At 50.4% G+C, this 14289-nt stretch overlaps 1 long non-coding RNA gene across 1 annotated transcript in view; it reads left to right on the top strand.

Annotated features, from left to right (window-relative positions):
* LOC132655860 (uncharacterized) overlaps nt 1-14289 on the top strand; it is a 94871-nt gene that overhangs the window by 27780 nt on the left and 52802 nt on the right. The window contains exon 3 of the long non-coding RNA XR_009593760.1: nt 11851-11957. This is a non-coding gene — a long non-coding RNA (uncharacterized LOC132655860). The remainder of the gene's footprint in view (nt 1-11850; nt 11958-14289) is intronic.

Genomic DNA, 14289 nt, shown 5'->3' with positions numbered 1-14289 from the left:
CAAAGAAACAGTGTTTTCCAGACAAAGCAGCCCTGATGTACACATGGACTCACAGAGACTGCGGCAGCATACACAGGCTCAATCCAGATGGAGTCCCAGCACTGAGAGGGCCAGGGACACAGGCTCCTATCCCTAATCAAGATGCTATCTGCACTTGATGCTCACTGGAACAGTGAAAATCAGTTTTTCCGATGGAGTGTTACCTGGGTGTACCAGCCACACCTGGGCAGGCCCATACCCAGGGATAGCTGGCCAACACGAAACAAATTCCATGTTTTCTTTGTGGGATAGTTTGTTTTATTTTGGTATTTTTTTTTGTCTTTTTGTTTTTGTTCTGTTTTGAGAGAGAGAGAGAGAACATAAAATAGGGTAGATAGGCTCTGGGAGGAGCTAAGGGAGAGGAAAACATTATTAGAATATATTGCATGGAAAAGATTTTAAGGGAGAAAAAGAAGTGTTTGCTGACTGACTGAATGAAAATGCTTCTCTAGCTCTTGATGTGCCACTGTTCCTTGGTGTCCTGGTCTGCATGACCTGTCCACATGTGGGGCTTGGCCCAGCGCCCACACCTAGCAGAGTGTAAGTGATAGTGTTGTTATTACTATGATTACTGGGGACACTTGGGGCGGCTGATACAGTGCTGAGCAGGGCAGGCTGTCCTCTCCGTCAGCATGGGGGGAGGTGGGGGAGGTGGCCCAGGAGAGGCACTTGGTGGAGAGCTTCATACAGGAGCACTGGCCAGCATCACAGTGGACATGGTATGGCAAGCTGCCAGTGGCCTGGGGACGAGCCATAGCTCTGCCCCAAGGGCCTACCACAGTGTCCCCAAGCTGGGCACGTGCTTCTCTTTGCAAATTGACTTGGCACTAGGCATGCTGGAATGAGGCCGTGCCTGGCTCCCCTGCTGCGCTGGACTCCTTCCGAATGAAAGACAAATGTATTTTAATTTGTTCCAACTTGACACGAATCCCCTCCCCTCCCTTTGAGAAACTGGGTCACTAAGCAGAGAATTCCACAGCTGGCTCCAAGTTCTCTTCTTGCTCATAAAACAGCCTTTGTTCCTTTCGCATTGTAGGGAAGGTTCTGGTGCTGTCTCTTTGGGTACATGGGCATGAACTCAGAGAGGTTCAGAAATGTTGGGTACTGCTGAACAGACGAGACTGTGCTGAGTGGGCTCGGAGGGGCTCCTCTCCATCCCTCCTCTGGTGAAGGTACCAGTATGGCCCAGGCAGGGGAAGGTGCTGGTTCAGGTCACACAGCATCGGGGAGACAGGCTGGAAGTCCTGATGAGTCTTGGTGCACTGGGCATTGGGAAGGCCACCTGTGCCGCCTCAGTCCTGTAGCATTCACCTGGGCGTTACTCAGTTCTATGCAGAGGCCTTCCTTACCTGTAAAATGTGGTTTGCTCCCCTTACCTATAAAGTGAGGAGAGCACAAGGTTTGTGGACTGGGGACCTGTGTCCAGATGCTACAGGTTTCCCGGGCAGGCTTTTGGTACTGTAGGTCTCAGATGCCAGGGTGTTGGTGTTGGCCATACATGTGACTTTGTCCAGATGCCTCTGGTGATCTCAAGTCAGATCAGCTACATGCTTTGGGCCCCTAATCCTGGGAAGGCACTGCTGGGACCACTACCTCATGTGAGCTGCATGAGGAAGTTGAGGCCATGATAACCTGACTAAAAGCTTCTGTGGGACTCACACAGGTGGGACATGTGGACAGGAAACATGTTTGGGTATCAAAGTCCATTTGGATCTGAGGAAGGACAGACAGACATGTCTGGGCCTTGGTGGTGGGCTGAGGTCACAGAACATGATTCTGAGTAGCCTCAAGCTGGGCATTGTGAGAAATTCTTGGCATTTGTGTTCTTGGGTTTTCCCAGAGTGAGAGGACAATTAGGGCCTCAGAAGGCTGTGGCTGTCATCCAGGTAGGGACACTTTTTGCTCTGGGTGCACAACTGCTTCACTTCTGGACTCTGTGGGCAGGGCCACCCTGGGCTGTGGTTAGGTTGGAACTGGAGAATGCAGCTGGAAGCAGCTCAAACCTCAATTTCTATTTCTGATGAGATTTCCCTGGCCAGCACCTTAATGAAGCCGGGGCTGCTGGGGCTGCTGGGAAGTGCACATGAGCTTAATTACTCCTGTTCTTGCTCTGCTTGGCAAATGGTCCCTCCTCCCTGGGCTTTCAGTTCTCAGACCTCCAGCCTTGGCTCTCATACCCAGGTCCTGTCCTGTCCCTGTGTTCATCCACTGTGGGCCAAGTACATACACCCATGTCTACCTCACTGTGTAACCCTGTACCATCCTCTCTCCAGCCATCCATTTGAACCACCTGTGTATTCATTCATCCGCTCATCTCCGTTCATGTGTCTACCCGTCCACCCTATCCACTGTCTACTTGTCTAATAATATCCACATATGTAGCCATTCATTTACCTACAAATCCATTCACTCATCTATCTTTTCACTCATCCACCATTTACCCATCCTCTATCTATCTACCTATCCATGCATCCTTCCACTTATTCATCTACTCACTCACCATCCATCCACCCACCCACCCACCCACCTATCCATCCGTCCATCCATCCATCCATCCATCCATCCATCCATCCATCCATCCATTTACCCATCTATCCATTTATCCATCCATCCATTTATCCATCCATCCATCCATCCATCCATCCATCCATCCATCCATCCATCCATCCATCCTCTTATTGTATAAACACGTTTCTAAGGCTGGGTTTGTGGGGAAGAGCCCCGAAGTGGGAAGGCTTCAGCTCTCCCATAGGAACAGTCTGCTGAGTGAAAGATAAGTGATGGGCAGGGCCATACATGTGAAGGACAGGCCAAGGTCAGGACAGGGTGTTGAGAGTCTGTGGGGCCGTGCTGAGTGTAAGTATGCACTTAATCTTCCTTGAAGCCAGGGTGGCACTGAGAGGCTGCAGGCTCATCCTCTGTGCCAAACTCGCTCTCCCGTGGCATCTCCTGATCTGGTGCGGAGGAGATAGCACCAGGAGAAATCTGCGTGTACCGCCCACATGGGGGTGGTGCCACCAGTCTTCCCACGAGCCATCTGCCTCATCCTCTCCTTCCCCAAGCTCGCTGCAGCCCACGGGCTGCCTGGCTCCTGGCACAGTTGCTAGCTGCACATGTGGGCCTGGATTCCTGCCCCATGCAGTGCCCAGCACTTGCTCTCATGGACTGGTGGAAACTAGGTCTGCCTGAGGGCTTTGGCAGGACCATTGTGACACTCCCCAAGGCAGAGGGCTTTATGTTACAGGTGCTTCTTCTCTTCAGTATAGTGTCAGTTCTTGGGACTGTTCTGGAGATGGCAACTCAGGGGCCCATTGCTGCTTCTGGGAAGTGGCCCAGTCGTGGCCACTCCAGTGTGGCGCAGATTTATGGGCAAAGGGAGGGCTGAGGTGGCACCTGCAACAGGTGAGCTTCAGCCTCACCCTCCATGGAGCACAGGAGGGCAAGGGCTGCACATACTGCCCTCCAGAGGTGCTCAGAGGAGGATGGATGGATGGGCAAGCGTCCCAGGGGAAGCAGTGACCTGTGCATGCTCCCTCACTTTCTTTTGCAGAATGTTTTCCTGGGTCTTCTCAAGCTTGCCATTTGAAAGGCATTTGCTCCTTTTCTGTTTCCCATAACACCTTGCAAGATTCCCTATAGCTCAACTCTGTGTTTGGTCTTGGCTGGAGGCAGCTTTGGAACATTCTCCTCACATAGTAAAGCTGCCATATTGGAGACCTATCATCAGCTCACCTGGTGGCTTCTACGAGGAGGAGGAGGAGGAGGAGGAGGAGGAGGAGGAGGAGGAGGAGGAGGAGGAGGAGGAGGAGGAGGAGGCTGATTTGTGGTCAGCATGTTCCATGTTTTTTCTGGAACTCCATGTGTACCACATGTGGATAGGTTATTCCAGGGAGGGTGGGAGCCAGACCTCAGTGTCCCTATATCCTCCAATGTGTTACCACTGTGCTAACTCTGGAGGTTGGTTTGGAGTCACAGACTGAGTCCTGGTCTCACCAAGCTGGTCCCCTACCTTGATCATGTCATGGGTGCTCCAGGGACCTCGTTTCTTTCTCTAGGAGTGGAAAGGAGGCTGGGGGGTTCATGGTAGGAGGCAGTTCTCACCAAGTGAGTGTGAGGAGACAGGCCGGGACCCTCCCTCCCTCCTGGTTACCTTAGGTGCTGGTTGAGCTAGGGTGGAAGAGCCTTAATGACTCCAAACCCCACCTTCTCTACCCCCTTGTCTGAGTGCTTTTCTGGACAGAATGCCTCCTCACAGCCATCTTTGGTCATATTTATTTTATTCTATAGCTTTGATCTATAAAATGTCATGGAAAGTCTTTCTCAGAGGTGCTGGCTCTGTCTCCCTCATTAGTAGTGAAATATGGTGTTTAAACATTTCATGGCCTCAAGGTAAATTTTTTATCAAGGAGTTCTATGGATTGCAGGTTGGTGGCTTGTCTCTTTTGGGACTCATGGTCACTGAGGAGACTATGAGAAGCAGGCTGGGGAGAAGTGGCCAGGTCCTGTGTCCACAATAGCTACTATGGTACCCTGGTGGCACAGTCTGCTGGGGAGGTGGGAGAGACTGACATGGGCTTCTCTTTCTTCCATCTCCAATATCAGCCACCATGGCAGCAGGACAGAAGGTATAACAGTATTAAGAGCCCATGCTTATTGAGAAGTGGCTCTCCTTCCCACTCTTCATTCTTCTCTCTGGGACACTTGTCCTCCTCCCTGCCCTGGCCTGGCAAGACTGCTGGGGCATAGGATGGACTGCCAGTTCCCTGGGGGTTCTGGTTTCCTCACAGATTCATATCCTCAGCTCAGGACCTGTCTGACTGTCACACCCTCTCTGGTCCATCTGGGAGTGATTTACCTGAAGTCTGGGTTACAGAGAACTTTCTCTAGCTGGTGCACCTACCCTTTCAGGAACTCCAGGATGTAGGGACCATAGAGAAAGAGATAAAAGCCAGAAGGCAGAACAGTGGTGTGGACCTCAAAAGCTTCTCCTCTGGCGATGTGAGGTGTCTCCTTTCCAAGCAGTGTGGACTCAGACACCCATCACTGTCTACTGCGAGGACAAACTCAACCTTCAGAACACATTAGAGGGAACGGCTCAGTGTTAGCACTATCAGGCCAGGATGCCCCAGGATGCTCCTGACTCCAGTGTCCATGTCAGGCCTTTGCTTCTGTTGTGAGGATAACTCAGTTTAAAAGTGAGGTCCAAAGGAACCAGCTGTTTCAAAACTATCTTACTCCCAAACAGAGTTCCAGCAAATTTATGTGAATAAAAACAACACCCAGCAACATTGGACATTCAATAGAAGATTTATCAACCAGTGAGAAAATCTGACCCAGAAGGAGAAGAAAAGCAACTGGTTTACTCAGACTGACTGAGGATGGCACAGGTGCTCAGGCAAGCATACAGCGATGTCAAGACGCTGCTGTGACCACTTGCCATGCATTAGGAAAGCTTGAGGGACCATGTTTGGTGGAATGTGGGAATGAAAGGAGAGTCAAAGCAAAGTTCTGGGGTGAGTTTCAGTGTCTGAGATGAGACGTGCAACAGATGGGATTAAACCCTGAATTAAAACAAAGGTTAATAGAGGTAAAGACACAGGATAGAAGACCTGCCAGTGAACTACAGGAGCATGAGCCTCAGACCCTGAACAAGCCTCAAGAGCCCTGGAATAACGTGCTTAGTTAAGTCTGTACTAGGGGGAGGCTGGGAGAAGGAGTGAGGAAGGGAGGAAGAGGAAGGAGGGAGGAGGGAACAGGAAGGAGAAAAAAAGGAGGAGGTAAGAGAAGGTAGGGAGAAGGGTGAAGGCAGCAGAAATAAGAGTCAATAAATGTCCACATTGGATGAAACCCACAAGCTTCCAGAAGCAGGAAGAGGAACACAGAAAGACCCACAACATCCCAAAGCTCAGAACCTCCAGGACAGAGGCAGCTGGCTCCCTATGGCTTCCTCAGTCTGCTTCCTTATACAGCCCAGGGCCTTATGCAACACCACCTGCCCAGCGGTGGAACTGCCCACAGTGGGCTGGACCCTCCCATTTATCAAGAAAATGCCCACAGGCTTGCCTTCAGGCCAATCTGACGGAGGCATTTTCTTAATTGAGGTTTTCTTTTCCCAGATGAACCCAGATTGTGTCAAATTGATAAAAAAAAAAAAAAAAAAAAAAAAAAAAACCAGCATACTCTGGGACCCACATGGTAGAAGGAGGGAACTGATTCCCACAAGTTGTCCTCTGACTTCCTCATATGTGGTGTGCATGTGTCAACACACACACTCACATGCATGCAATCAATTAATAAATGAATGTAACCCTGATTCTTTCAAAAGACTGCTGTGGTACAGTTTCCCCCTCTGTATTACAGGTGATGGAAGTGCAGTCTGGGCACAGAGCCTGGCAGAAGCTCCTAGTGGAACACCTGTACCTAAAGGCCTGGAGCCTCCGAGGCTGTGCCGGGAGAAGGGAGGGGACCAGGTGACCTGGACAACAGAGCACACTTGAAGAAGCCAAAGCCCGAGCTTGAATTCAGTTACTTTTACTCCCCAAACTGTGCTCTTGTTCCAGATCTGTCCCTCTGTTCCCTCCTGACTCAAGACTCACCAGAACCATGTCAGTCCCACACTCTGAGCCCTGAGGGTCTCTCCAGTACCAGGCATGAGGCTGATGCCCCTTCCCTTCCAGCTTGGTGTTTTATAGTCTTGCTAGAGCTTGTCTGAATCTCCAAGAGATGAAATCTGGGCCGGGGCTGTTGCTGTGGCAACCGTTCATCATTTATTGATGGCCAGAGAGCCCACTTGCTCATACAACCAAGAGTGATTTGCTGGTTCCACTCTGCTACCCACAGGCTGCAGGGTGTGGAAGGTCAGGGGCCAGCAGAGGTCCTGTGACCCTGCATGGCCACATTTACTGTCCTTTCAGACAGCAGAAGTCATCTTCTCTGCTTCCCTTCCAAGTGTTTAGTGACATGCTCAAAGCAGCCTTGATGCTGACCAGCAGCTGACCTCCTGACCTCCACTTCCCAGGCCCTGCACACCCCATTCCACCATGCAGGCTGTCCCATAAGCCTTCCTGTGTTCCTGACTTGTGCGGTGAGTGTCTGTGCGGAAAACTCATCAGCAAACACCGGCAACAGTTGCCGTAGCAGGTAGGGTGTCGGACAGGACAGCACTGCCTTGTTAGAGTGAACTTTGCCGGGCAATCCTCATAGCCAACACATGCTCTTACAGTAAATCAGTTCTTTCTTGAATTCAGTTACTTTTACTCCCCCAACTGTGCTCTTGTTCCAGATCTGTCCCTAGAAGACTTGAGGCCTAGCATCCTAACCCCCTTTTTATGATGTGCTGGGGATGGGACCCAGGGCCCTGTGCTTGCTAGGGAGGCACTCTACCACTGAGCTACACTCCCAACCCCGTCCTAACCTTTTTTAATCTCAGAGTCCAATGCATTTAGCTCTAGTTGCAGCATTGCGTAGCCACGACCTTATCCACCCACGGAACTCCTCCATCTCCCAAAGGGAAACTGCTCCCCATTGAACCCTGATGCTCCAGCTTTCCCCACTCTCTGGACTTCCCATTTCAGTCTTCTGCCTGCATGGGGCTTATGACACTGGGCACCATAAGTGAGTGCTGTGGGTCCATTGTTTGGAGACCGGCCTCCATAGCCTCAGTTTTGACCATACTGTAAGTCATGTGGGGACCTCCTTTCTAGCTTTGTCAGTGTTTCATCCACTGTGTGGTGGGATATTCTTTCTTTCTTTCTTTCTTCCTTCCTTCCTTCCTTCCTTCCTTCCTTCCTTCCTTCCTTTCTTTCTTTCTTTCTTTCTTTCTTTCTTTTCTGAGATAGGTGTAGCATTGGATGTCCTGGACTTGCTTTGTAGACTGGGCTAGGCTTGAATTCACAGCAATTTGCGTGCCTCTGCCTCCCTGAGTGCTGAGATTAAAGGTGCATTCCACCATACCTGGCTGTGATGGGCTGTTTTATTTACCCATCATTAATGGACATGTGAGTGGGCAGTGGACCCAGTGCAGGAACTGGGGCTCCTTCATGGGTCCTAGATGAACCAAGACGAATGCCACAGCATTCACTCATGATCCCCAGAGTCTTAAGCCCCATGGAGAGAGAAGGCTTTGGGATGGGAATTCCAGAGAGTGGGGAAGGATGGAGCATCGGGGTTCAGTGGGGGACAGTTTTCCTTTGGGAGATGGAGGAGTTCTGTGGGTGGATATGGTGCTGGCCAGGAAATGCTGTAACGAGAGTTCCGAGTTCCATGAAGGCTTGGCTCCCCTAGTGTGAGGAACCAAGATTGCTGCTCCATAATAAGAGCACTGGAGACTCAGAGCAGCGAATGTGAGGCAGTTTGTTTCACGACTTTGCAAAGCCTCCTGCCACCCCAGAATGATGGGCTGACTGAGCACAGAGAGCAGTTTCATACCCCTGAATGCAGGCCTCTTTCTCCCTTTCTTATGACTGAGTAATCAAGAGGGCACAGTCTTACATGTAACCCGTGTCTCACCTTTCCTTCTGTTATTTACAGTTGTATCTCAACAAAAACAGAGTGTAAATTCATCTTTGCATTTTACTTTTTAATTAAAAAAAACCCCAAAAGTGTGTTTTTTTGCCTGTATGAATGTCTGTGCCCCATGTGCAAGCAGTGCCCAAAGGGCTGGAAGAGGGCATTGGATGCCCTGGAACTGAGTTGTAGATGGTTGTCAGCCCCTGTGAGCGTGCTGGGAACTGAACACAGGTCCTCTGCAAGAGCAACATGTGCTCTTAACAGATGAGCCACTCTCCAGTCCTCATCTCTAAATTTTATATCCTCTTTATTTTAATTAAATTTTTTTATTTGTCATTTCAGACAGGGCCTCACTATGCAGCTCTGGCTGGCCTGAAGTTATGTAATGCAAACAGGCCTTGAACTCACAGAGATCGGCCTGCCTCTGCCTCCCAAGTGGCCCTTCTGCTTACTTTAAAGTTTATCAGATGTGTGACCTTTTTGTCATGCCTGCAGATGTCTCACCAAGTGTGGCTGTTCCTAATTTTCTGCTCTAAATGTATAGCCTTGTGGGTGGGGTGGGGTGGCCTAACAGTATTTGAGTGGGAGCAGCTTACTCAGGCTTCCAATGTTTCCTGCTTATCTAGAACAGGACCTGAGCTGACTCAAGGGACTTGTAGTTTGAAAATAAACCACTCCCGATTTGTTTCTTGCATCTAGAAAGCACGAGCTCTGGGTTCCATGCCTAACACTGCAAAACAAATCAGAAACAAAAATCTCAAACCCAAACAACCATGGCTTTGCTCTGTTCCTTGTTCTTTTTCCTTCTCTTCACTTCCCTTCCTATGCCCTCTCTTCTCTTTCCTCTCCTCTCCCCTCCCCTCTGCTTCCCTCTTTATTCCCTTCTCCACATGAGTTTGCACAGACAGACAGACAGACAGACACAGACACAAAGACACACACACACACACACACACACACACACACACACACACACACCATGAAGCCTAGCATCCTTATGAAAGATATTCAACATATGTTGAGATCGCCTCCTCTACTGCCCTTTGCCTTGTAGTTTTCCCTTCTGGAGGGCTAAGCAACAGAGTGGCCCCCTGGGAGAAGAGTGAAGCTCCTGCAAGACTCCCAACCTGCAGGCACCTTAGTTGTGCCCTGAAGTTGGTGTTTGGCGAACTGCCCAGCCTTGGGTGTTTTGTTAGAGCAGCATGTGCGGATGAGTTCTTCTTCATGACTGCCTTGACTGACAGCATGGCTAGCCTGGAAGCAGCCATGAGCTTTTGGATCCTCTTGGAAGGCTGGCTCTGCAGGAAATTGCAGCAGAAGCTCATGGAGGGAGTTGAGGCTTACAGTACATGAGCGGGTAACAGACTTCTACCTTCCCTAGGGCTGTGTTAGCTCTTCAGCCTCTGTTTGTGATGGGCTATGAAGTTGTTGGGGCCACCTGGTCACCTCCAGAGTGTCATAGAATCTGGGATGCGGCTAGCAGCATCCTGGCTGGGTCACATGGAGGGGTGGCAGGCACCATGAGGCCTCGGAAGATGCATGGCCTCTAGAGGGAGGGAAAGACGTCTTTGAAGAGGGCTCTGTGTGGAGCTGTCTGGGCTGGGATGTGTGCATCCTGCCTCTGAGCTGGGAGGGCCTCTTCAGCAGGACTGTCCTAGTTTCCTTCCCTGCTGTATTGGTGAAACACCCTGACAGAAGCGTCTTTAAAAGAGAAAGGTTTTATTAGTCTCACAATTCTAGGGTTCAGTCCACCATCAAGGGGAAGTGAAGACTAGAACCTGACACAGGCAGTCACACACACAGTTCAGAACACATAGAATGCTTGTTAGTGGTCAGCCCCCTCTCTTACACTTTCATGTCTAGAAACCCCTGCCTAGGGAATGGCACTGCCCACAGTGGGCTGGGTCTTCCCACATTAATTAACATAATCAAGACAGTCACCCACAGACCTTCCCGTGGGACAACTTGATCTAGATAATCCTGTATTGACATTCTTTTCCCAGGTGGCTCCAGATTGTGGCAAATTGACATTAAATCTAAACATCACACATTGCTCATGATCTTGTAAGGAAAGGAGCATGGGAACTTAACCCTGCTACAGACTGCAGAGGAGGTTCTCTGTGAGAAGGTTAGGATTAGGTTGAAGTCATCACAATACAGTCCCAGTGGATTTATAGGTAGGGGGGGGGAACAAAACAGACATTCACAGCTTTCCTACTCCTTGCCATGAGATACTGGTGAGGCCTGAATACTCTACCAAGCAAGAGACCATTACTAGAAGGACCTCAAGATCCAGGTTAGTTCTTATACCAACAGAAAGTCGGCTGACTACAGTTGAGTCTCAGAAAGGCTGGGTTGAGGCCCTCTGGACCTATGCACCTTCCTCTGTACCTGCCATTCTCAAGGAAAGGGGACCCATGGCAGGGGAGGATGGCATGGGTCACGCGTCTGTCCCAGCAAGGAGGGTCTTTGTCTGTGGTGACAGTGAGCAGCAGCTATTCTGTGTGTCATTTGCTGTTCAGTCGCAGGTCTCACAGAGCTTGCCTGGATAACCCTCTGTAGCCAGTTACCTACCACAGCTGGGAAATCTTACAAGGAGTCTTTCACGGTCCCCTCTAGGGACCAAAAAGCCTGGGCCTGGGTAATGACTGTGGGTCTCCAGTTCTCCAGCACCTGACCCACCGTCGTGCAGAGCATTAACTTTGGAGACCTCCCTGCACTGCAGTAATGACTCCAGTTAAGCTCCATTAGAGCCTCCTGTTTGCATTATTAGAATGAAATCTCTGCAGACATCAAAAATGCATCAAATTACTCAACAGCTCACATTTGGTCATAATTAAAAGTAGAAGTGATGGGCGAGAAGAGGCCAGCTATGTCAGTTCTAAAGCTGGCGCTGGTGACAGTAACAGGAGGAGACGCTGGAGACCTGGCCCCACTGTGGGACCCCCCCTCTCTGTGACAACCAAGAAAGGGTATCCCTGAATTGGTGATCTGGAAGTGATGGAGGAAGAGGGCTCAGAGGTAAAAGTGGGTTGATGGCTTGAAACCAAACTTGTCAGCACGAGGGCATGGATGGCAGGTGCTAGGTCTACTGCCTGTGTTTTCATCCAAGAGCAGCCTGGATCCAGAACACTGGCACCAATAGTGTGGGCAGCCTTCACCCTTGGACCCATGTGCAAAGAGGTGCTGAGGGACAGAGGTTTGGCACCATGGTTCTAGATAGAGTCCCTGAGTTTGAGTCACACTTAGCAGACATGCCATGCTTGTGGCCAAGTGACTTGCTTTGCTGTCTTGGTTTTCCAGGTTGAAGTGATGGCGTGGTTCCTGTGACTGGTAGAGCAAAGGTTAAAAAGACAAGACAACTCAGGGCGTGTAGGTGCATACACATGTGGAGAATGGGGCAGGCACAGGTAAGTTTGCCATCCAGGTGGCTGCAGCGTTGCTGCTTGTGAGCTCCGGCTCTAGTCTTTCTCTACTGGGAGGCACCCCCTTCCCCCAAGGCAGGGGAGCTGAAGACGGCCTCTAGACTAGACTATACCAAACCCAGGGTCTTGTCACAGTGCACATTCAGATTCAGCAGCTAAGGTCCAAAATCCAGGTAGAGGTTGGCCTGGGCGTTGGGCAGCAGTTGGGGTGAGGTTGGTGTCTTTGCTGCCTTTTCTGGCTCCTGCTGGCTCTACTGCCCCTTCCTCCTGGCTCCATCTTTGTATGACTTTCTTTTCTTTGGTGTTGAATGTCCCCCTGGGTGACTCCTAAGTATATCAGTAACTACACAATTCCTACTGTCTAGCCCGAAATGATCCATCCTAGCTCAATTCCCCCCAGTAAAGAGGTCTGAGGTCACATTCATAGGTGCTAGGGGATTGGGATATGACGGCCTGTCTTACAGTTGATCACAGAAACCCTGGTTTAAATTAGCACCTCCACCTCAAATAAGATGAGGACACAAGACTAGTCTGCAGATCATGTTTGATCTGTTCAGAGGCCCACTCTCCTGGACATACAACTCTGGAAGCTTCCTGCAGGGCTGTAGGCTTGCAGGCCCTGAGTGTCCTTACTGATGGGGATGGGCACAAAGCTGCAGCCCCTGTTACCCAGAATAGAAGAAAGCTAGTCACCTGCCTAAGAGTGGTAGGTAGGCCTTGGTTGGATATAGGGTGGCACATCCCAGAACCTTCAAAACTCGTGCCCCCTTTTCTTCTGAGAGGTCTGTGTCTCCAGAGACATCAGTCTCCCAAGCAGACACTAAGGGCCACTTGCATCTGCTGGCCTCTGGCCCACTCCACTCACAGGGTCCTCCGTGAAAATGGGAGCTGCCAAGAAAGCTGCTGCAATAAATCCTCATGGGGTAATTTTCAGAGGTTGCAGTTCCACATGGCAAACTCACTTCCTGTCCCCCACCCCATCCCAATGCAGGCTGGATCTCCATGGCTGTGGCGAACGCAGGGAGAGTTTGCCCAAGGCAAAGGCCCAGCCTTCTAGAGACAAGCTGGTCCCCCTGACAGACCAAAGCCCTGGTGTTCCGTGCACGGGAGAAGGAGCCTGGCATTCTGAAGTAAAATAAGAGAAGAGGCGCTTCAGACCCACAGAGAGGCCCCAGGCTTCCCTGGGGGTTCATGCGGACTGAGCATACCATTTGGGGGTCTATTTACAGCTGGCTATCCATCACCTGTCTCGTGCTAAGGCAAACTCCAACACCTTAGAAAGAAACCTGTGCTAGCCAGAAGTCCTGCTGCACAGTGTTCTCCTAACCTGCCTTCTCCACTTTTGGCTGTGGCTTGTCTCTGTGGCAGTGGCCCCGTGGCCTTGATCAAACAGTGTGATGTCCTACCCTGAGCTTGCTTATCTGGAGGGCTGTGTGGCAGCAAAGGTGTCACTTCCTTTGTTGGTGGGTGGAGGGCAAGTGGCAGGGTTTAGGGATTTCAATTCCTTCTTGACTGCAGGCACAGGAACTGGCTTAGAAAGTTCAGTCTGGGCTGGAAAGACAGCTCAGCAGTTAAGAGCACTGTCTGCCCTTCCAGAGGTCCTGAGTTCAATTCCCAGCAACCACATGGTGGCTCACAACCATCTAGAATGTGATCTGATGCTCTCTTCTGACATGCAAATAAAGCATTTACACACATAAAATAAATAAATCTTAAAACAAAAAGAAAAAAGTTCAGAGTCTTCAGGGGCCTGGGGCTGACAGCCATAGCCATCTTCACATCTTCACATCACTGCACCGCTTCCCACCTCTGCCCATCCTTAGACTCCTGCTCCTTGGTGAACATTACTGCATGCCAGTTACCACAGTCAGCATCTTTCTTCCTTCCCAGGATTGCCCAAGACAGAATTCTAGGTTCCTCTAGGAACCAAGAGACAGGAGTGTGGAGAGATGTTATTTCCCCAAGGTCACAGGGCCTGGGTATGTCTCTCTAGGCAGCAGAGGGCTGAGCCTTACCACGGGCAAAGCCTCCCTGCATGCATCCTAGCCATGGAGATCCAGCCTGCAGTTAGATGTGTGTGAGGAAACGCCGACAATGGGAATGGGAAGTGAGTTTGCCACGTGGAATTGCAACCTCTCAAAATTACCCCGTGATGATTTATTACGGTGACTCTCCCGGCAGCTCCCATCTTTGCAGAGGATCCTGTAAGTGGGTAAACAGGAAGGAGATTTAATTAGGACCGTGGAGCGGGGGAGCAATGATTAGCGGGTGGATCCTCTGATGTCCTGTGCAACATGCAGTTAATTACACAGACTGC

This window comes from Meriones unguiculatus, chromosome 8, assembly GCF_030254825.1.
Source record: "Meriones unguiculatus strain TT.TT164.6M chromosome 8, Bangor_MerUng_6.1, whole genome shotgun sequence".
NCBI classification, from domain to species: Eukaryota; Metazoa; Chordata; class Mammalia; order Rodentia; family Muridae; genus Meriones; species Meriones unguiculatus.
This window is presented reverse-complemented; position numbering and strand designations above follow the sequence as displayed.